The following is a 21,382-nucleotide window of genomic DNA, read 5'->3' as shown; positions in this document are numbered from 1 at the left end:
TATTATATCAATATCCTCATTTAACATGAGATACTATGGTTCACCCATCTCATCATTTAGACTTATAGCATTTGTACATAAGCACTTGAAAAACTTGTCACTTTTTAGCTGTCTACCATTACCTGATGTAACTGAATGGGATTCTTTTTCATTTGACTGTTTCTCATCAGATCCTAACCGTATTTTATCATCTTCCATCCTCTCATCCTAACTAGGACACAGAGAATCTCCATTAATAGATCCTCCCCTAAGGAATATCTCTGTCCGAACCACTTGCTCCTCTGCACCTGTTGGCTTTCCCCCAGCCCTTAGTTTAAAAACTGCCCTATGACCTTTTCAATTATAAGTACCAGCAATCTGGTTCCATTTTGGTTTAGCTGGAGCCCATCCTTCCTGAATAGGCTCTCCCTTTCCCAAAAGTTTCCCCAGTTCCTAATAAAAACTGAACTCATCCTCTCTACACTGTCATCTCTTCTATGCATTGAGACCCTGCAGTTCTGCCTGTCTAACTGGCTCTCGGCATGGAACTGGAAGCATTTCAGAGAATCCTACCATGGAAGTCCTGGACTTCCATCTCTTACCTAGCAGCCTAAAATTGGCCTCCAGGACCTCTCTCCCATCCTTCCTAATGTCACTGGTACCTACATATACAATGACCACTGGCTTCTTCCCAGCACTACACATAAGTCTATATAGACAGAGCATGCTGCTGTATCAGCCACATCTAGGAAAGCTTGTAGCAAAGTTCTAGCCAATATCTGACCTTTGGTTATGATGGCCTGAATCTGCTCCTACTGTTCTTTGCCAGTAATACCTGGTAATTTGTTGTCCTAAATTGCAGGGTTGAGGATAAATAGGTTTATGGCCAAAAAGGTCAAGGAGCTTTTGGTCCTTGTCAAACAGGGTTGATTTAAAGTGGGCTGCCACTTTCATTTGCAACTTTGACCAAAGAGTTGGTTGTGGGGTGTGAAAACAAAAATTTGGAGTCTTTTGCTGGGACATACAGTAACTCCTACTTTATGTTGTAGTTATGTTCCTGAAAAATGTGACTTTAAGCAAAACAACATTAAGCGAATCCTATTTCCCCATAAGAATTAATGTAAAGGTGGGGGGGGAAGTTATATTCCAGGGAAAAATTCCCACCCACCGACCCACCCAATAAATTTAAACAAGCAATTTAATACTGTACACAGCAATGATGACTGTGAAGCTTGGTTGAGGTGATGAAGTCAGAGGGTTGGATATTTCCCAGGGAATGCCTTGTTGCTAAATGATGAACTACCACTCAGCTGAGCCCTCAAGGGTTAACACGTTGTTAATGTAGCCTCACACTCTACAAGGCAGCATGAATGGAGGGAGAGGAGACAGCATGGCAGATAGAGACAGAGACACACACCATGTGCGCGTGTGTGTGTGAGAGAGAGAGAGAGAGAGAGAGATGTGCCTTTCCCCTTTAAGTATGCTGACCCCACTCTTAAGTACATTGCCTTGTTAAGGTAGTCAGCAAGCTGAGACGCAGCTGCTGCCAGGAAGCTCCCTCCATCCTGAGCTCTGTCGTGTATCCTCCCCTGCTCTATGTAAATGGAGTAAGTGGGGTGCAGGAGCAGGGGGGGGGGAAGAGGGACCCCCTGATATTAGCCCCCTTTCTCCCAGCAAGCAGGAAGCTCAGGGAGCAGCTCCAAGACAGAGGGCAGCACATGCCAGTGGAGGGAGGGACAGCTGAACTGCTGGCAATTGGTAGCCTGCTGGGTGGCTGCTGTACATGGAACTTAGGGGTGCGGGGAGCTGATAGGGGGCTGCCGGTCCACCCCGGTTACAAGCCCCCACCAGCTAGTGGCAACGGGCTGTTCTTCCTGCAAGCAGTGGACAAAGCAGACAGCTGCGAAATGATGTTATAAAAGGGAGCACTGCACAACCTTAAACGAGCATGTTCTCTAACTGATCAGTAATGTAACAACGAAACAATGTTAATCAGGACAACTTTAAGTGAGGAGTTACTATAGCACTTTTTATCATTTCTCTTGCATGTGGGTGAGTTGCTGGAGTGTGAGGGATCATTTTGATAGGATGTAAGAGGGGTTCACTCATGAGTAAAGTCACTCTCACAGAAGGTCACATTTGCATAATGTCCCAAGAGTTTATTTTGGGATTCCCAGACCTCCTCTAGTGGGATCTGCAATGAGTCTACAATCTGTTTCACCAGGTCCTGGAATTGTTTGAAATGATCATCAAGGGCCTCAACTGGCCCTGAAAAGAAGTTGTTTTGCGGAGTAGTTTCCTTCTTTGCTCTGGCCCGTTGTTCTTCAAATGTTTCCTCTTGCAACTGAGGAAGAACAGAAGGATTAGGAGATTGCATGTCTTGATGGCTGAGGGTAGGATCTCATGGAAACTGTTGACAATGAATAGCCAGAAAGTCCCATTATGGCCACTGTGGGGGACCATAAGGCATTGGGCTGTCACTAATTGGTGTTCATACCAAGGAGGAGAGGAAGCATGTCCCTCGTGTAAATAATCTCTCTCCCTGTAATTATCAGGGAGTAAGACCCAGTAATGGTAGACAAGGAATCCTGGTCTGATGAGCGATCCTCCTCAACATTCAAAGGAGCCCCACCTACCTCCGAAATTGGCGGAGAATCCAGCAATACTGGAGAGATACGTAACTCCAGTGACTGATCTCCTCAGTACCAATCAGAGCTCAATACCCATTAAGAGAGAAGAATCTGGTTCATCAGAGACATGCAAATCCCTGGATTACCTAATGTCCTGTGGTATCGTCTCCATTATCTTACCTGGATGAGGGATTTACTTAAAGTAATGCCTTGTATAAGACGTCAGTACCAAGGATACTGAGCACCTCGAAGAGTGTGAAGCGTAAGGCCATTTAGCCTTCTGTGGTACTGAAGTGGGCATGCAGCTAGGCACCAAAGGTTGCACAAGAAAGTCCGTTGGTACTGCCCTGCTAGTAACAGACAGCTTCTCCTTGTTGCGCTGGTCAGGCTAAAATGGTACCAAAGACTGTTTAGGCAGTGAAGCATGTTTGCAATGTGGCTCTTGGAAGAACTTAGGACCTCAGAGCCACAATTGGTACTGAAGAAGCCTGAGTATCCAACTTGGTACTGGAGGGTTTAGAAACAGTTAGTTTAAATGAAGACCAAGATCTTTTTGAGGCACGCTCTCTGAGAAGAGCTGGAACTCCTTTTCTTCCAGTAACTTCTGATGATTTCTCCTTCGAAGGTCTGGGTGAATGTGATGCCGAGGTAGATGGGCAGAGGGTTCCTTGACCTGATTAGAGGCAGGACAAGGAGCCTGCCATCGTGAGTAGTCTGAGTCTGATTTCTCATTTTTTTCTAGCATTTCTCTTGAGGGCTTTACAGAAATTACCGTAAGGAATGTGCTTGTTCCCCAGACAGTGAATACAATGGGAAAGTCCATCACTGACAGGGATAGTATCCTGGCAAGTGAAACAATGCTTGAATCCTGGCATATCTTTGTAATGGAAAAAAGGGGCCTCCTCCCCAGAAGGTACGAAGGGGAAAAATGAGGAAATAAAATAAAAACCCTCCAAATGAAAGAAATAAAACTAAACATTGATAAGGGCTAAACTATACTAGAAGGCAAGCTTAATGAACAGATAAGCTGGCATGGCTAGATGCTCTGTTTCAAGCCAAGGTGGTTGAGAGGGAACTGAAGGCAGTTCGCCCGGTTGGCCCTATATAGCCACAGCATGGAACATAAGGCGGTATAGGGCAGGATGCATGCACAGACCTAACGGACATTACTACTGAAAATCTCCAACCAAAGGCGCACAAGGTGCATGTACACCAGAAGTGGAGCACCCACAGGGATGATACTCAAAGAACCAGAGTGTGAATGAAGGTGTTCAATTGGCTCAGGACCAAAATAGGGCACCAGCCCCCTTCCTTTTTGGAAATCAAAGTAATGGGAGTAAAACCTTTCTCCCCCCTATATTATTGAGGTACTTCTTCCACTGCTTCCAGATCTAGAAGTGATGCTCTGACGTAGCATGCTCTTGGGAAAGGGGTCCCTTACAAGAGGTGAGGAAGGTGGGTGGGTGTTGGGGAGACTCTGGAACTGAACAGAATAGCCCACCTCTGATACACAGGACCTTAGGGATGGTGTTCCAGACTTCACAAAAATGAAATAAACTGTTCTCATATGGAGGGGATATAATAAGAAAATGTAACAGAAGTTGTATGCCACTTCTGACCAAAGAGTCAAAGATTCTGCCTTGATGATGTTGAAGCTGCTGAGAAGACAGCAGACGATTTCTTCCTCTGAAACTTCTGGCACTTCTTGGGTGGTTCAGGTTGTCTCTACTGGGTATAAAATGACTGTCTTTGCTGTGGTTTCGCATTTGTACAGGAATGAAGGTTACTTACCTGTAATCGGAAGTTCTTGGAGACATATCGTCTCTACCTGTTTTCCACATGGGGGTATGCATGCATGTCCTGTCCCAGAGTCTGGAGTTCTTAATAAGCAGTGTCCATTGACCCACACATGTGCAGCTGACGTCCTCATGCTCCAGACCGAGGGCGTAAGGGCAGTGTAGGCCAACGTCTGCCTCTCCGATGATTTCTTTTACCACAAATCCAATAAGATCTGAAGCAGAGGGAAAGGAGGGCAGGTAGTGGAATACAGATAGAGAGCACACATCGTGAAAGACTCCCAGTTACCAGGTAAGTAACCTCCATTTCTTGAGTGCTGGTCCCTGTGTGAATGACTGATAAGCAATATTCAGACTGGAGGGGAGGCAATGCAAGGATGTAGTCAGTAAAGATGCTCAGAGAACTTCAGTCCCCACAGCTGGATCTGCAGGGGAGGCTTGAATTAGTGTGTAATGTTTTATGAATGTGTGACTGGAACTCTAGGGAGCCGCTCTACATATGTCCACTATCAGTACCTCCTGTAAAAATGCTGTGGAAGTAGCTTGTACTCTTATGGAGTGTGCCCTAACCCCTTGCGAGGCACACACACACACTTATTAGTAGCACATGATAATGCAACCAGAAATATATTTAGAGGTTCTCAGAAGACATTGCTTGTCCTCATAACCTTTCTGCTATAGTGACCAACAGTCTTGGTGATTTTCAAATTAGTTTGGTCCTTTGCAGGTAGAATGCCAGGGCACACCTGACATCTGGGAAATTCCTTTTTTTCATCAGCAGAAGCATTGGAGTTTTGGGAAGAAAAAAGGTAAGCAGACAGGTTGGTTGACATGGAATTCAGAAATTACTTGAGAGAGGAATTTAGGATGAAAGTGAAGGAAAACCTTCTCTTTATGAAAAATGGTATATCTGGTGGATCAACCAAGAGTGCTCCCACCTTGCTCTCCTTCTAGTATAACATCAACTAAAAATGCAATCTTCAGGGAAAAGGTGGGACATAGAGCATGTGGCCAAAGGTTCAAATAGTGGTCTGGTAAGAACTGACAAGCTGAGACTGGAGGTCCCATTGAGACATAGGCTTGATCATTGGCAGGAAGGTCCTGACTAGGAATTTAACTGTTGCTGGGCGAGTGAAAACAGAACACCTGTTCCGTGGAGGAAGGCAGGCACTGATTGCTGCAAGATGAACCTGCTGTGAGCTAACAGAAAGACCCGAGTTCTTCAATGACAGGACATAATCTAAAATGACTAGGCTATATGCAGATTTTGAGGAAGACTGATTGTGCTGTGCCCAGGCAGAGAAGCATCTCCATTTAGCTAGGTAACAGTTGCTGGGTGAATCTTTCCTACTCTGAGTAAGAGTGACTTGGACAGCTCCCACACATGATTGTTCTAGTTCTGATGCTCATTCAAAAACCAGGCAGTGAGGTGAAGTGGGTCTGGACTGGGGTATCTGATTTTGCAGTCTTCTTAAGTTACAAAATCTGGGAAGGGGCAGATCCTGACAGGAGGATGGGTTGACAGTCTCAGAATTTCCAGTAACCAAAAGGGTCTAGGATGTGGTAGCAGAGGGATAGGAGGAAAGACATCTGAGCTGGTCTGTATAACAACAGGAGAGCTACCCTGGAGTAGTACAGGGGAAGTTTCCTGTTTGCGATGTGAAGAGATCCCATTAGTGTCCCCCACTGAATAAGTATCTTGTTCAGGACAGAGTTGTATATTTTCACTCATGGTCTGCAGAGAAGCTCCTGCTGAGTTTGTCTGCTAGAGAACACTGAACACCTAATAGTATGTGGCTAGGATAGTGATGTGATTTCTTATGCACCAATTCCAGGCAGAGGGGAAGGGATTTTGCTCCTTTCATAAACATACAGCTACGGGTAGCATAAAATAACTCCTTTACCTGTAAGGGGATAAGAAGCTCAAATAACCTGGTTGGCACCTGACCAAAAAGGACCAAGAAGGGAAGAAGATACAAAACCTCCCCCCACAGATTTGAAAGTTTGTGCTTTCTTTGTTGTTCTCTCTGGGACAGAGAGAGACCAGGGCAGGAAAAACCATCTCCTAAAACCCTACCTGAAATAAGCATCCAAGATTACAAAAATTGTAAGTAATAACAAGGAAATGTGTTAGCTTATCTTTTGTTTTAGCTTGTGAATTTTCTCTATGCTAAGAGGGAAGTTTATTCCTGTTTTTTGTAATTTTGAAGATTTGCCTAGAGAGGAATGCTCTGTTTTAAATCTTATTGCCCTGTAAAATTGCCTTCCATCCTGATTTTACAGAGGTGCTTCTTTTACTTCTTTTCTTTATAATAAAGTTCTGCTTTTAAGAACCTGATTGGTTTTTAGTGTCCTACAGACCCAAGGGTCTGGTCTGTGCTCACCTTGGTTGGTATATTATTCTCAAGCCTCCCCAGGAAAGAGAGTGAAGGGACTTGAGGGGATATTTTGGAGGAAACAAACAGTGATCCCACACTTTCACAGACCTTGGGTAGCAGGCCAATCCTCGCCCACAGACAACCTGCCAACCTGAAACGTATTCTCACCAGCAACTGCACACCACACCATAGTAACTCCAGCTCAGGAACCAACCCATGCAACAAACCTTGATGCTAACTCTGCCCACATATCTACACCAGCGACACCATCACAGGACCTAACCAGATCAGCCACACCATCACCGGTTCATTCACCTGCACGTCCACCAATGTAATATACGCCATCATATGCCAGCAATGCCCCTCTGCTATGTACATCGGCCAAACTGGACAGTCTCTACGGAAAAGGATAAATGGACACAAATCAGATATTAGGAATGGCAATATACAAAAACCTGTAGGAGAGCACTTCAACCTCCCTGGCCACACTATAGCAGACCTTAAGGTGGCCATCCTGCAGCAAAAAAACTTCAGGACCAGACTTCAAAGAGAAACTGCTGAGCTTCAGTTCATCTGCAAATTTGACACCATCAGCTCAGGATTAAACAAAGACTGTGAATGGCTTGCCAACTACAAAACCAGTTTCTCCTCCCTTGGTTTTCACACCTCAACTGCTAGAACAGGGCCTCATCCTCCCTGATTGAACTAACCTCGTTATCTCTAGCTTGCTTGCTAGCATATATATACCTGCCCCTGGAAATTTCCACTACATGCATCTGATGAAGTGGGTATTCACCCACGAAAGCTCATGCTCCAAAATGTCTGTTAGTCTATAAGGTGCCACAGGATTCTCTGCTGCTTTTACAGATCCAGACTAACACAGCTACTCCTCGGATACTTGAGGGAAACAAGAACTCCAAGTGGTCCTTTTCCTGAATCTTTGTCTAACTCACTTGGTGGTGGCAGGGATACAGTCCAAGGACAAGGAAGAATTTGTGCCTTGGCAAAATTTCTAACCTAAGCTGGTAGAAATAAGCTTAGGGGGTCTTTTATGCGGGTCCCCACATCTGTACCCCAGAGTTCAGAGTGGGGAGGGAACCCTGACAGCTCCACTCTGCTTGTTTTACATAAAAGACTCTGATGATGTTGGCCGACACTATTTGGATATGGTGTGAATGTATGAGTGGGAGAAAGGCTTCACAGGCCAGGCAGACTGCTCTCACTTTGAGCAGATTGATGTGCAGCCTGGCCTTGTAGGGGGTGTCCACATACTCTGGTATGGTTGTTCAGGAGAATGCCCCATCCTAGAAGAGATGGGTCTGTCATGAGGGTAGCACTGGGGGTGGGAGTCATGAAGGGGATTCCCATTTGCACTCATTCTGGATTCGACCGCCATGTGAAAGAAGAGATGATGCTTGCAGGAACAGTCTCTGGTGTTCATGTGATCCATGTCTGGTGTATAGATGAACCGGAGCCAGGCCTGTAGGCAGCGTAGATAAAGTCTGGCAAATGGTGTCACATAATACACAAGCAGATGTGGCCTGGTAGGGAAAGGCATACTTTGACTGTCATTTTTGGTTTGCAAGTAACTTGTGTTATCAGATTGCTCATTGACTGAAATCTTTGTGAGGAAAAAAGGTCTTGCTGAAATGGAGACCAATGTCACTCCAATAAAGTTTATTGGCCATATGTGTGTGTGGGGGGGGTGTCAAAATGGACTTTTCTTTGTTCATACAGACACTGCTGCTAGAAGATGAAGCAGGAACAAAGTTGCTGACTTGTCCCGGTTGCTGGGTTGGAACTACCTGTTAGGAGCCAGTCATCCAAGTATGGGAAGACTAAGTAGTCATGACATCTTATCTGGACTGCCACCACAGATAACATCCTCATGAATACTCTGGGACTGTTGCTAGTCCAAAGTCAAGGACTCTGAACCAGTAGTGTTCCTGACCTATCAGGAAACGAACAATTTTTTCTGTGGGGAGGATGAATATCTACATGAAAACAGGGTATCCTTCACACGGAGAGTCATGTGTATCATCTTGCCTCTTGTTGGGAGGGGATTATTGATGCTAGTGTAACCATCCTGAATTTTGGCTTTCGAATAAAGATGTTCAGTTGTTGAAGGTCCTCACTGGGTCTCTAACCATCACTTTTTGGGACTAAGACATATGGAATACAACCTTCTCCCTTGATATTGAGATGGCACTTGTTCTACTGCCCTTCATTAGAGAAGAGACTCTGCCTTTTGCCAAAGAATCTCCTTGTGAGAGCGGTCTATGGAGAGAGGCTGGGAAGGAGGTTTGTGGGAGGAAGGGAGAGAACTATGATGGAGTAAACATGGTGCATGGTTTCTAGAACCTACTTGCCTGTTGTGATACAAGTCCCAGTTGTAGGCAAAAAGTGTGAGAGGGCCTCCAAAGACTGGGTATGGGGAGTGGGGAGACAGAAGTGGTTGGCATCAATAAAGGTAGGCAGTTCTTGACTGAGGCATCAAAAGTAGCCCTTAGCACATGGGTGAAGGTCGTGGCAGTAGAAGGGGATGAAAATCTTGCACAGAGGCTCAGCTGGGCACTGGTGATGGAATATTTGTGGCAGGAGCAGGCTTGGCCTGTATACTTGCCTGTGGTGTTCTCTCTTTGGGGCCAGAGCATAAATTCCCAGGGAGTGAAGGGTCCATCTACAGTCTTTCAACGAGTGTAGAGGCTCATTAGTTTTTTCACTGAAAAAGTTTGAGTTGTCAGTCGGTAAATCCTCTATGGAGTTCTGCACCTCTCCAGGGAATCCTGAAGAGTGAACCCAAGACTCCTACATTTCATAACCATACCCGTGACTAGCCCTCTACAGACTCCTGGGGACCTCAACATTACTCACGTCCTTCAATGTAAAGTTTCATGAGTCTTTACATTAAAAAGTCCACATCCCTCAAACAGAAGATTCTCAATTGTAACTCGTACCTCAGGGATTCCTGACGATTGGAGCCAAGAAAATCTCCTCATGGCAATCGAGGTAGCCATGGATCTACATGCTGTCAGCAGTATCAAGGGTGCCACAGAGCGATGCAAGTGTCATAAGCTCACCTTCGGCAATCAGGGGCACAAACTTATTTCTGCTATCTTGAGGAAACCTATTGATGAATTTAAGAGATGGAGTCCCAATTTAAATAACTGTACTTCACCAAGATGCTCTAGGAACTGGTGATTTGCATTTGAAGACTAGATGTTTAATAATTATTTTTCTGCCCAAATAAATCTAGCTCCTGGGACTTCTTGCTTCAAGGTGTTGCTTTCTGCTGTCTTTGGCTACACCTTTTGTTAGGTGCTGCAACAACCAATGACCCAGGTGTGAGTGTAAAATTGCTAAAAGCCTTGGGAAAGTATTTGGTAGGAATGATCTGCTTATTTTGATGTTGATACCAAAGAAGTGGGCACCTGCCAGAGCAACTTAGGTGGTGCTAAAAGCCCTTCATTGATGGGCACTGCAAATCGTTCAGGTTGAGGTGTGAAGGATTTCCAGGAGCTTGTATGATTTTTCTGAGACCAGTTCCACTGGATACTCCAATCTGAGCCATCCTACAAGTCCTGGAACATCCTGTGGTCATCTGTGGTTGTGGTAGGTGTACCACAGCCTCATCGGCAGATGACAATGCGATGGGTGCCAGGAAGGGGTGGTCCTGCATCTGTAACTCCTCATCAGATCCATGACCAGTCTGCTTGGTTGGCAGGAGTGGACACTGAGTTGCCTTTAATAACCCCTTGTGAGGTGGTGGGTAAGGGAATCTATCCTTGTACTGGGATGTTGCTACTAGTATTCTAACCTGATGAAGTCCCCATACTGCCCATTAAGGACGACAAGGATAGGCATACTGAATGGATGGCTATGGGAGTGGATTCCAGAGATAACATCCCTCTGAGGTCTTATGTCTCGGGTAATAAAAATCAGCCATTTGTGGCGTGTATTAGCGAGAATATCCAGAGAACGAACTGATGTCTCCTTTCTACTATCAGCAGAACCTGGGGATGACAATAAGAGTCTCCCAGGACATGAGAAACCATTCCAGCTAGAGTGCTGGGAACACCCACACGCTGTGCTCTGATCAACACCTATGTAAGAACAGCAGTTGGTGCTGGAAGAGGTGCCTTCGCTACCACTCACCAAGAGAAGTCCAGTACCAAAGAGACCATGAGGTCTTTTGACAATGTGTAGGATTTGGGTATAGTTAAGTTGGTGCTATTGTAGTCAGGTGAGTGGATGACATCAGCAGCAGGATAGTCAGGATCAGAGATATCGATACCAGGAGCCTTGGGGCTGAGAGGTTGGTTCCAGGTGACTTCTGTGATACCAAGAAAGGGGGTCAAAGGCACAGGGACCAGTGCCTGAATGAGTGCCAGAGGGACCATTCTGGTGCCTTGAGCTACCTCTTTTTGAGGTGATTTGTGGCCTCTGAGGAAGGATCTGATGAAGGAGACCTACAGTGCTTCCCTTTGTGGGACTGGTGGTCTTTTTTCCCCTGTTCTCTTCGGTTTTACCAGTTAACGAGGGATGAAGCTTTTGAAGGGGTTGTCTCATATTTGTGAGCAGAAGAGTTCGCAGGAGCACTTTTTGAAACTATGTGCTCAGGGATTTGAAGAGGGATATATCAACCTCTCCAACAGGAACATCTTCAGCTGAGTTTCCAGGTTCTTGGGATTCTCTTAGAAAAAGATTTACAAGTGACATCTGCCTGTTACATGCCACTCCTCCAGACACAATAAGCATCCGATGTGCCCATTATTATGGAGCACTGCTGCCTCATATAAAAGGAAATTTTGAAATCTTGGAGATTTGGGTTCAGTCATAATGACTGGTTTTGGCATGGGCACAAATTCTCCGGGTATGTCTACTCAGCAACTAGACAACTGCTGCTGGCCCCCGACTTGGGCTTGTGGGACTTGGGCTGCAGGGCTGTTTCATTGCTGTGTAGATGTTTCGGCTCAGGCTGGAGCACAGGCTCTAGAACCTTGTGAGGGTGGGAGCATCCCAGAGTCTACACAGCAATAAAATAGCTCCGCAGCCCAAACCCTGTGAGCTCAAATTGGTGGGCAGAGACTAGCTGCAGATGTCTAGCTGCTGTGTAGACAAACCCCCAGCCAAAAACAAATACGTTTTGTTTTTGTCACAGATTAAGAGAAACATTATCAAAAAATCTCTAAACTAACACTGAGTAAGTACCTACCGATTTACAATTATTTACAAAACAATGGGTAGACTGCACAGTGAGCAAAAAGTCTTGGATGCTGCAAGTTCTGACTCATAGCCATGGGCGGTGAGACAGAAGTGAGGGTGGCTGCGGTCTTCATGCCTTGGTTGGAAGCATGAAGACACTCAGGTGGAAGTATGGTCCCCAGTGGACACTAATGGCCAAAAGAATCCAAACTTGAGTGCACTGAGTACACATGCGCACCAACTGTTGAATATCTATGGAGAAACTTTTGAAGAAAAGATGGTTACTCACCTTTGTAACTGTTGTTCTTCGAGATGTGTTGCTCATATCCATTCCAGTTAGGTGTGTGTGCGCCACGTGCACGTTCGTCGGAAGATTTTTACCCTAGCAACACTCGGTGGGTCGGCAGGGCGCCCCCTGGAGTGGCGCCGCTATGGTGCCGGATATATACCCCTGCCGACCCAGCCACCCTTCAGTTCCTTCTTGCCGGCTACTCCGACAGTGGGGAAGGAGGGCGGGTGTGGAATGGATATGAGCAACACATCTCGAAGAACAACAGTTACAAAGGTGAGTAACCGTCTTTTCTCCTTCTTCGAGTGCTTGCTCAAATGCCATTCCAGTTGGTGATTCCCAAGCTTACCTTAGGCGGTGGCGGTCCGGAGGAGATATGCAAATGCAAACTGCTGAGGCCAAGGCTCGCAGTATCCCGTGGCTGTGAACCAGAGCATAATGCAAGCAAAAGAGAGACCGCCGGATCATGGAGCTGCGCGCATAGATCTCGTGCGGTAGGTACACGAGTAGTAAGGCGGCAGATGAACCTGGGACCCTGGTAGCACTGCATCGGTGTATGTTGAGCTTGGGAAATGTGAGCCAAATCATAAACAAGGGCGGGTGCACGGCAGACCAGGAGATCCTCTGAGAGAAACAATAGGTCTTCCTTCGGCCAGCTAAACTGGCGGACCGATGAGTTGGGGCGAGTTACACAACGGGCTTTAGTCGTCACATAAATGCGAGCTGCTCACACGCACGCCAGGGAGTGCAATTGTTGTCCAATCGCGCGTTGAAGTGTGGTGACATGAAAAGGCCGAAACCATTAAGGGAGAAAGCCAGGTGCAGTCTAACTGCACTGGTTTATTGTGAAACACAGAAGGTCTGGCAAGAACCCATTAAGACCTAGCTCGGATCCAGTCGTCTGGCCCGACGTAACGGCTACTAGCAAACTGTTCTCTCCAAGACAGGTAAACAGCGAGCAGGTCCGCAATGGGTCGAATGGAAAGAGACAAAAGTCTGGTTCAGACCCGTTGAGGTCGCAGGTGGGGGCTGGGCGGCGTACTAGGTGTAGTGCAAGCTGCAACCTGGGAGGAACCTCAAACCCCCATAGAGTAATGAAGAACAACAGAATGCCCACCTACTGGAGGAAGGTAAGAATGGCTGCAAGTGTACCTCTTGGCGATGACATCGACCGGGCTAGGGCCTGCCACGTCCCTGCCCTGCGGTCTGAGCAGGACAATGCAGCGCGGGGGACGGTGGGAAGGCATAAAGGCGTGGCCCTTCCATGGCAGAAGGACAGCGTCCGAGAATCGTCTCCGGAGAGAGACCTGCGAGGAGCAGAACCTTCGGTCATCTACGCGTCTGTCGGAAGCAGAAAGACAGTCCCATATGTGGGAAAAATCCCCACGCTGGCAACAAAGAATGCATGACATCAGGAAGGGGCGGAGCACTCATGAGACAGGAAAGCCTGCTGAGTCAAAGCAGAGAAGAAAGATGCTAACCAGATTTTTTCGAGTGGGCTAGCAAAGGTCCCAGAAGACGGATGCCTCTGACAAAAGAGAGACCATGTCCCTCCCAGGTTTTATGTAGACATGGCCGTGGGTGCTTGCTGTTAAACACTGAACGCCACTGCCTCGCAGCGCTTGCTGGAAATCCCGTATGAGTGAGCAACCTGAAGTCGAGAAGATGACGTATCCGTGCGTCAGGGACAGTGAGGCTGTGGCGGATTAGAGCGGCATCCGTACCCTACACCAGGAGGGAGTTAGCACAGGGGGAGCCTAGAGTGCCGAGGGAATGGTGACATGCTGAAACCATTGAGCCCCGTCCCGCGGTACGGCCAATAGCCAAACCTGAGAAGAAGAGTAGAGCGTAGTGTTTGATTACAAACTAGCAGCAGCCATGGAACCAGGAGCCACCCAGACAAGAGCGCAAGCCAGGTCGTGCAGAAAGTTTGCAGAACCCGGATGAGCGGCCGATCGGCCTGAAACGTGCTGTGGTAAGGCAGATCCGGCTAGCTCGGATCCCAGAAGCCCCAGGATGTCTAACCTCTGCGTGGAAACCAGAGTGGATGTGCCATAGTGATCATACAGCATAGACATTGAAAGATACTTGACGAGCCCACCGCTGAGTGACTTGACAAGTCGGATGTATCCTCAGATAAGCCAGATCGTCCAAGCAAGAAAATGACATCCAAGTCCGGCGAGTGGGTGCGACTATGGCCACACACTAGGTATATGCCTGCGGGTCGTAGAAGGCCAAACACAGGACCGTAAACTGGAAGGTACGGCGATGTTGCAGAAGTGAGAGCTTGTCGGATGGGGAGAGCAATGTGAAAGTACGCATTTCATACGAGGGCATACCTTCCCTCCAGGATCTCAAGGACAGAGAAATGGTTCCCAGAGGATATCATGTGAATCTTCACCTTAATCACAAACTTCGTTGAGTCTTCGTAGGCTAGAAGAGTCAGAACCTCATACAAGCGGGATTACGGAATAAGAGACAGTAGTCCCCTCATCCCACAGCGTGTGCCCTCGTGTAAGAGGAATGCCCCGAAGAGGAGTCCTGAAAAGAGGGACAGGGTGGAACAAAGTGGAGGGTGGACTCACTCTCACATCAGTGTAGGGAGAAGCGAACTGAAGTTAACTGGACCATGCCAAGAGGCAGTAGGAGTGGGATCCCGCTTAACAGTATGCACTCGCGACCTGGAAGTTCACGGGGCTCAAGCACCAGAAGATTCGTGCCGCACATGTGCTCGGGGACGGAAAAGGCCTGCATGGCGGCCGCGACCCCGCAGAGAGAGTACATTATTACCCTGTTGCCCTTAGGCTTTGCAGCCGGGGTGATTTCCTCGCAAAGAGCCTTTACCAAACAATGGTAAGTCGTGACAGGCCGAGTTCTGAAACCTGAAGCCCAGGAGATCTCCTCATGGCTAACGAGGCCTGGATAGAAGCTCTGGCGCCTTTCTCTTCCCCAAAGCAGAATTCTTGGCGGAAACTGATGAAACTCGCATACTTATCACACCGTGAAATTCAGTTCTGATTATAGGGCTAAGCAGGGCTATGATGTGCACGCAGGGCTATAAGGCCCTTGCAGAAGACACCGCCCTTGGCGGGTGCGCCGACGAGTGTCATGGCCTAGCCCCTCGTCATTCGGGGCGGCGCCTGTGCCACATGCCCGTTACCCCTTCTCCTCAACCAACTGAACTGATCTAGAAGCAGGAGGAGGATGGACAGACAAGTAGTTGTATCCTCCATAGGAAGCAATGGCAATCGCCTGGATGTCCGAATAGAACAGGTCGGCCCCTCTATGGGGCAACCCTAAGGATGTGCACTAGTGGCGTCCCCTACCCTCCGGCCTCGCCCCTGGAGGTCCACATTGAAGTGCTACTCCATACGAGGCCAGAGGCTACCAAGTTGCGGTAAGCACAACGAATCAGCGGGCCTCTATAAGAAGCCTCGTCCATGTGGAAGACACGATGCGCCCGGGAAGTGGCATGGAGGTGCTGAAAACAATGGGCAGAGCTGACTCTACCAAACCTTTGCCCAAACTCGGCACCTGGACCAGGAACGACAGCGCAGTGGTACCGAACGAGAATCCGGACCTGGAGACCAAGAGCGGCGGGAGGTCGGAACGAGATTCGAGGTTGAGCGGCGCGGGAGCCACAGTGCCCATAGCGGTGCCTGGGAGAACAAGAAAGCGTGCCGAGATATCGGGCGGCAACGACACCGACCTGGTGCAGCGATGCGACCGGTGCCGAGGAACACATGCCTCGTGATTGTAAGAGGCGTTGGGAGTGGAAGCACCGACAGGACGTGGGCGTCGCGGAACGTGATCATCAAGGTTGCACTCTGCTGCGTGACAGAGGATGCGTATCAAGTGGCTTGCCAAAGAGCATATCTACCGCACATTACCGACGGTGTCCGGAGTTCAGGCAGAAAAAACTCTGTCAGGGGGAAGAGACCCTCGCCGTGGAAATGTCCCAGCGGGAGGGAAGTAAGCTCGACACAGTGCGTAACCAGGGACTGTCAGGCCACAGGATCGACGGCCCTTGTGGGACCGGGACGACAGTGCTGATGTCGCAGTGCCTCACAGGTGTTCTCAGTACGGTGGTGAAACGTGCACCTCAAGTCGGGTCGTGTGCGCTCGCGTTCATTTGTCTGGTGGGTGTTGTTGCTCTTGCCAGCGTCCCGTCCCCCTCTCTCACCCCCAGGCTGGTATTCCCGTCCCCCATCGGATGTACGCCGGCGCTTGCGTACGCTGTATGCGAGGAATCGGTTGTTCGCCCCTATCACACCTGCCCCTCAACTTTCCTGCTTCTCCATTCCCGCGCCCTTCGGCAGGTGTGTATCCAAGACTACCCTCTCATGCTACGCTGCGCGCTCAGGAGTCTCTACATTCAGGCCACGCTCCCCTTCTCTCCCATATCTCTTACACTCTCCTCCTTCGTCCCAGTGCTCCTGTCCTACAGTCTCTTTATCTTCGTTGTTGGCACCTTCACCGCTAACGACCACACACGACCCCAGTTTCTCTCCAGCCATCTTGTCCCGTTTCGTGATTTTCCATCCCCGTACTATGCGTCCGTTCCCCTCCACGGTCACCGGCTGTGCGCGTAGGGTCCCCCCAACGACACACCCCCCCCAGGCAATCCCGCTTAGACGGCTCTCTGTCTGCGGTGCTGTTCGCACGGGAGAAGGGCGGGACCGACCACGGTGTGCCCGAGGAGCAGGCAGGGCACTGGATTCGACGGCCCTTATGGACCGGATCGACGGTGCGACGTTGTTGGTGCGCGCGGCAGGTGTCGGAGCCGGGAATCCACTTAGATGAGCTCCTGGCTGCGGTGCCATTTTGCACGGAAGAAGCAGAGGCAGAGCTCACCACGGCGGCCGGGGAGCGGGCCAGGCTCGGATTCGACGGCCCTTGCGGACTGGACCGGCCGTGCCGCGGTTGTCGTGGCCGCGGCAGGTGGCGGTGCCGGGCAGTCCACTTAGATAGCTCTCTGGCTGCGGTCATATGCACGGAGCAGCATAAGCAGGAGCTCAACCACGGCGCGTGCCGGGGGAGCGCAAGGCACTGGATTCGACGGCCCTTGCGGGACCGGAGATCGACGGTTGGCTGGCGTTGTCGGTGCCGGGCAGGTGCGCGGTGCGGCAGTCACTAAGATGACTCTCTGGCTGCGGTGCATTGGCACAGAAGCAGCAGGAGCAGGAGGCTCAACCACGAGCGCGTGCCGGGGAGCGCGGCAGGCACTGGATTCGACGGCCCTTGTGGGACGGGATCGACGGTGCCGGTCTGTCGGTGCCATGGCAGGTGTCGGTGCCGGCCAATCCAACTTAATGAGCTCTCTGGCTGCGGTCCGTTGCACGGAAGCAGCAGGCGAGGGCTCAACCACGGCGCATGCCGGGAGCGGCCAGCACTGGATCGACGGCCCTTGCGGGACGGGATATGACGGTGCCGTGCGGTTGTCGTGTGCGACAGGTGTCGGTGCGGGGTGATCCGACTTAGACAAGCTCACATGGCTGCGGGCAGTTGGTACGGAAGCAGCAGGAGCAGGAGGCTCAACCACGCGAATGCCGGGGAGCAGCAGCACTGGAATCAACGCCAGCGGGACTGGAATCAACAGTGCCGGTGTCCTCAGCGTCTCTGCAGGTGTTGTGCCAGGCGATCCGACTGAAATGAGCTCTCTGGCTGCGGTGGCAGTGGCACAGAAGCAGCAGGAGCGGGGTCGCCACGGCGCGTGCCGGGAGCTGTCAGGCACTGGCAGGAAGTCGTGGGCTTCCGCAACTCAGAGAGGGGAGCGGTGCGAGTCGACTTCCGGTGCCAGTAATGGCCGGTGCGAGGAGGCGCTTCTCGTCCGCGAATACCGCGCTCGGTGCAGAAGGCGGAGGGAAATGAAAGTGCCGCTCCGTTTTGTTCTCGCTTAAACGCCTGCAAATGGGCACTTAGCTGTGAAATGCAGTCCCCGAGGCACCCTAACAGGAGTCGTGTGGATCTCCTGTCAGCAACGGTCTGAGTGTCCAAGCACAGTCTAAGAACCAGTAAGCCGGGCATGGGCTCCCGCACTATGTGCGGGAAGGGCTACTCCCCGAACCCGCTAACTATTATAAACTAACTATGCTAGTAAAGAAAAAACGCATAGTATATGCAATAAAAGGATTTAACTGATATACCAAGAACTACGAGTAGCTAGGGAGCGGAGGCAGCTAAGCTGCGCTCCACTGTTCCAACGACCGACACGGGCGGTAAGAAGAACTGAAGGGCGGTTGGGTCGGCAGGGGTATATATCCGGCACCATAGCGGCGCCACTCCAGGGGGCGCCTGCCGACCCACCGAGTATTGCTAGAGTAAAAATCTTCCGCCGAACGTAGCGGCGCGCACACACCTAACTGGATGGATATGAGCAAGCACTGGAAGAAAACAAATCAACATACCCTTAGAGCCCGACACCAGGGTTATCTCTACTACTACCCAAGATCCACAAACCAGAAATCCTGGATGCCCCATTTCGGGCATTAGCACTCTCACTGAGGACTGTCTGGATATATGGACTCTCTACTCAGATCCTATGCCACCAGCACTCCCAGCTATCTCCGTGACACCACTGATTTCCTAAGGAAACTACAATGCACTGGTGACCTTCCAGAAAACACCATCCTAGCCACCATGGACGTAGAGGCTCTCTACACAAACATCCCACACACAGATGGAATATAAGCTGTCAGGACAGTATCCCTGATGATGCCACGGCACAATGGTTGCTGAGCTCTGTGCCTTTTCCTCACACACAACTATTTCAAATTTAATGACATTATATCTCCAGATCAGTGGAACTGCTATGGGCACCCGCATGGCCCCACAATATGCCAATATTTTTATGCCGACCTGGAACAATGCTTCCTCAGCTTTCATCCACTCATGCCCCTTCTCTACCTACGCTACATTGATGACATTTTCATCATCTGGACCCATGGGAAGAGGAGACTCTGGAAAAATTCCACCACGATTTCAAAGCTCTCCACCCCACTAACCTCAGCCTGGACCAATCTACACGGGAGGTCCACTTCCTAGACACAACGGTGCAAATAATGAACAAAGACTGTGAATGGCTTGCCAACTACAGAACCAGTTTCTCCTCCCTTGGTTTTCACACCTCAACTGCTAGAACAGGGCCTCATCCTCCCTGATTGAACTAACCTCGTTATCTCTAGCTTGCTTACATATATATACCTGCCCCTAGAAATTTCCGCTGCATGCATCCGACAAAGTGGGTATTCACTCACGAAAGCTCATGCTCCAAAACGTCTGCTAGTCTATAAGGTGCCACAGGATTCTTTGCTGCTTTTACAGATCCAGACTAACATGGCTACCCCTCTGATATTTGAAGAATAGTATTTCCTGCAGATGCTGACTTTCTGTGGAGAGCTCCCAAGCACTCACCAGACCTAAGACTTCTTAGCTAGTGCAATCTGATATACTCACAGCCTGAGGCAATACAGCCAGAAGTCATGTATTACACTCACACATGCTGTTTAGGCTTTTTTTAAAGAGAAATATACAGTCTTTTCTGGTATTCTATCTGCCAAAAAGTCTAATTTTAAAACTAGGGCAGTGAATCAACTAACTTAGTACAAAGGCATGGTGTGCAGTCACATACTATTCAAGCACACAGCATCCTGAGGCAGTATATAGCAGGGGCTATGGAACAAGCGGCCTTGCGGAGGTATCAGTCTATTCTCATTCTCAGGACAACTAGTGAATGTGGTCATTTATGCTTGTCAGTGTAGAAATCATCCACAGCAGAGGAAGGGAGGGAAATGATAAAAGAGGAACTATAAATAGCAATTAAAAATCTAGCACTGAATTGTTGCATGAGTTTAAGCACTTTATGGTTCACATGCGCCATTCATGACAAGAAAAGAATTTTCTGCTGGGGGAAATATGAACCAAGCTCTCAAACAGTACTGAGTTGAGCTTGCTGACATCGACAGCCAGCATGCATCATAGCTCATGCTGTGATTGGTGGGAAATCTCAGCTCCCTGGAGATATATAGGGGTAAATGAAGCCAAAGATAAATCTCACTGGAACAGGGTCCAAAAACACAGTATGAGACACTACAGGTTGTTATGGAATTACACTGAAACTGAGCATTTTGATGGCAAGCCACGTCTGACTTACTATACGGGTTTAAGAATTTTACTGCGTAAGAATAAAAGACTCTCCCCACTTCCCTAGCACCGCACTTTTACAAGATTGGTGCAGGGTCAGATGTTGAGTTACCTTATATGCTCACTGTGATACTGCATGGCCAGAGGGCAGCAGGAGAGTGTTAGCAGGGAGCCTTATTCCCTGCAAGGGGAGGAAGGTTTGCTATAGATTAACTAGAGCACCTGAAGCCAATTAGAGCACCAGCAGTCAGTCATGTGATAAAAACCCCTGCTTCAGTCAGACAGTGTGGGAGTTGGAGCAGGAAGGTTTGGTTGGAGCAGAGAGCAGTTTGAAGGAGTAGGAGAAGAGAAGAGTTTTGAAGAGAGACAAAAGGAAAGTTTGGAGGAGTGCTGCGGTGGGCTGAGAAATCCAAAAGAAACCCTAGGTAAGGGGCACCTGGCTTGTGTAGAAGGAGGGCAAGAAGCCCCTTCACAAGCTGAAGGGCAGGAGAGGGAAGTAACCCAGGGGAAAGAACCGCTAGTTCAAGTGGTTCACCACTAACCTCAGGGCCCCTGGGTTGGGACCTGGAGAAGAGGGCGGGCCCAGGTCCCTCCCTCTCCACTCCCCTCCTCAAGGACACTAGTGGGGCAGTTAAATACCAATTCAGAGGCAAGCAATGGCGCCCTGAACCTTCCCCAAAGAAGAGAAAGCGTGAGACCCAGCATAACAGTACCGGCAATTTGCCACATCATCCATAGTTTGGACAAATCACCCAGAAGTGCACGGCTGCTACTCTCATTGTTTGAGGAGATACCTATCCCAGCCTTTCCTCAATCCACATGCCTGAGTGAGGAATGTTTTCAAAGACCCATGATCTTACTGACCTGAGATTTTCTCATGTCTTCATAAGCTGAGAATTCACCCCACAATTCTGCATAGTATCGTGAGAGGTATCTGGGCATCAAATGAGCATCCTGATATTA

General features: G+C 49.1%; 1 protein-coding gene across 7 annotated transcripts in view; it reads right to left on the bottom strand.

The window, feature by feature from the left end:
- ATF7IP (activating transcription factor 7 interacting protein) overlaps window positions 1–21,382 on the bottom strand; it is a 168,689-nt gene that overhangs the window by 11,399 nt on the left and 135,908 nt on the right. The gene's annotated exons all lie outside the window — the stretch shown is intronic.

Source organism: Chelonoidis abingdonii, chromosome 1, assembly GCF_003597395.2.
Source record: "Chelonoidis abingdonii isolate Lonesome George chromosome 1, CheloAbing_2.0, whole genome shotgun sequence".
Classification (NCBI taxonomy): Eukaryota; Metazoa; Chordata; order Testudines; family Testudinidae; genus Chelonoidis; species Chelonoidis abingdonii.
The sequence above is the reverse complement of the archived record's forward strand: the minus strand, read 5'-3'. Positions and strand labels throughout refer to the sequence as shown.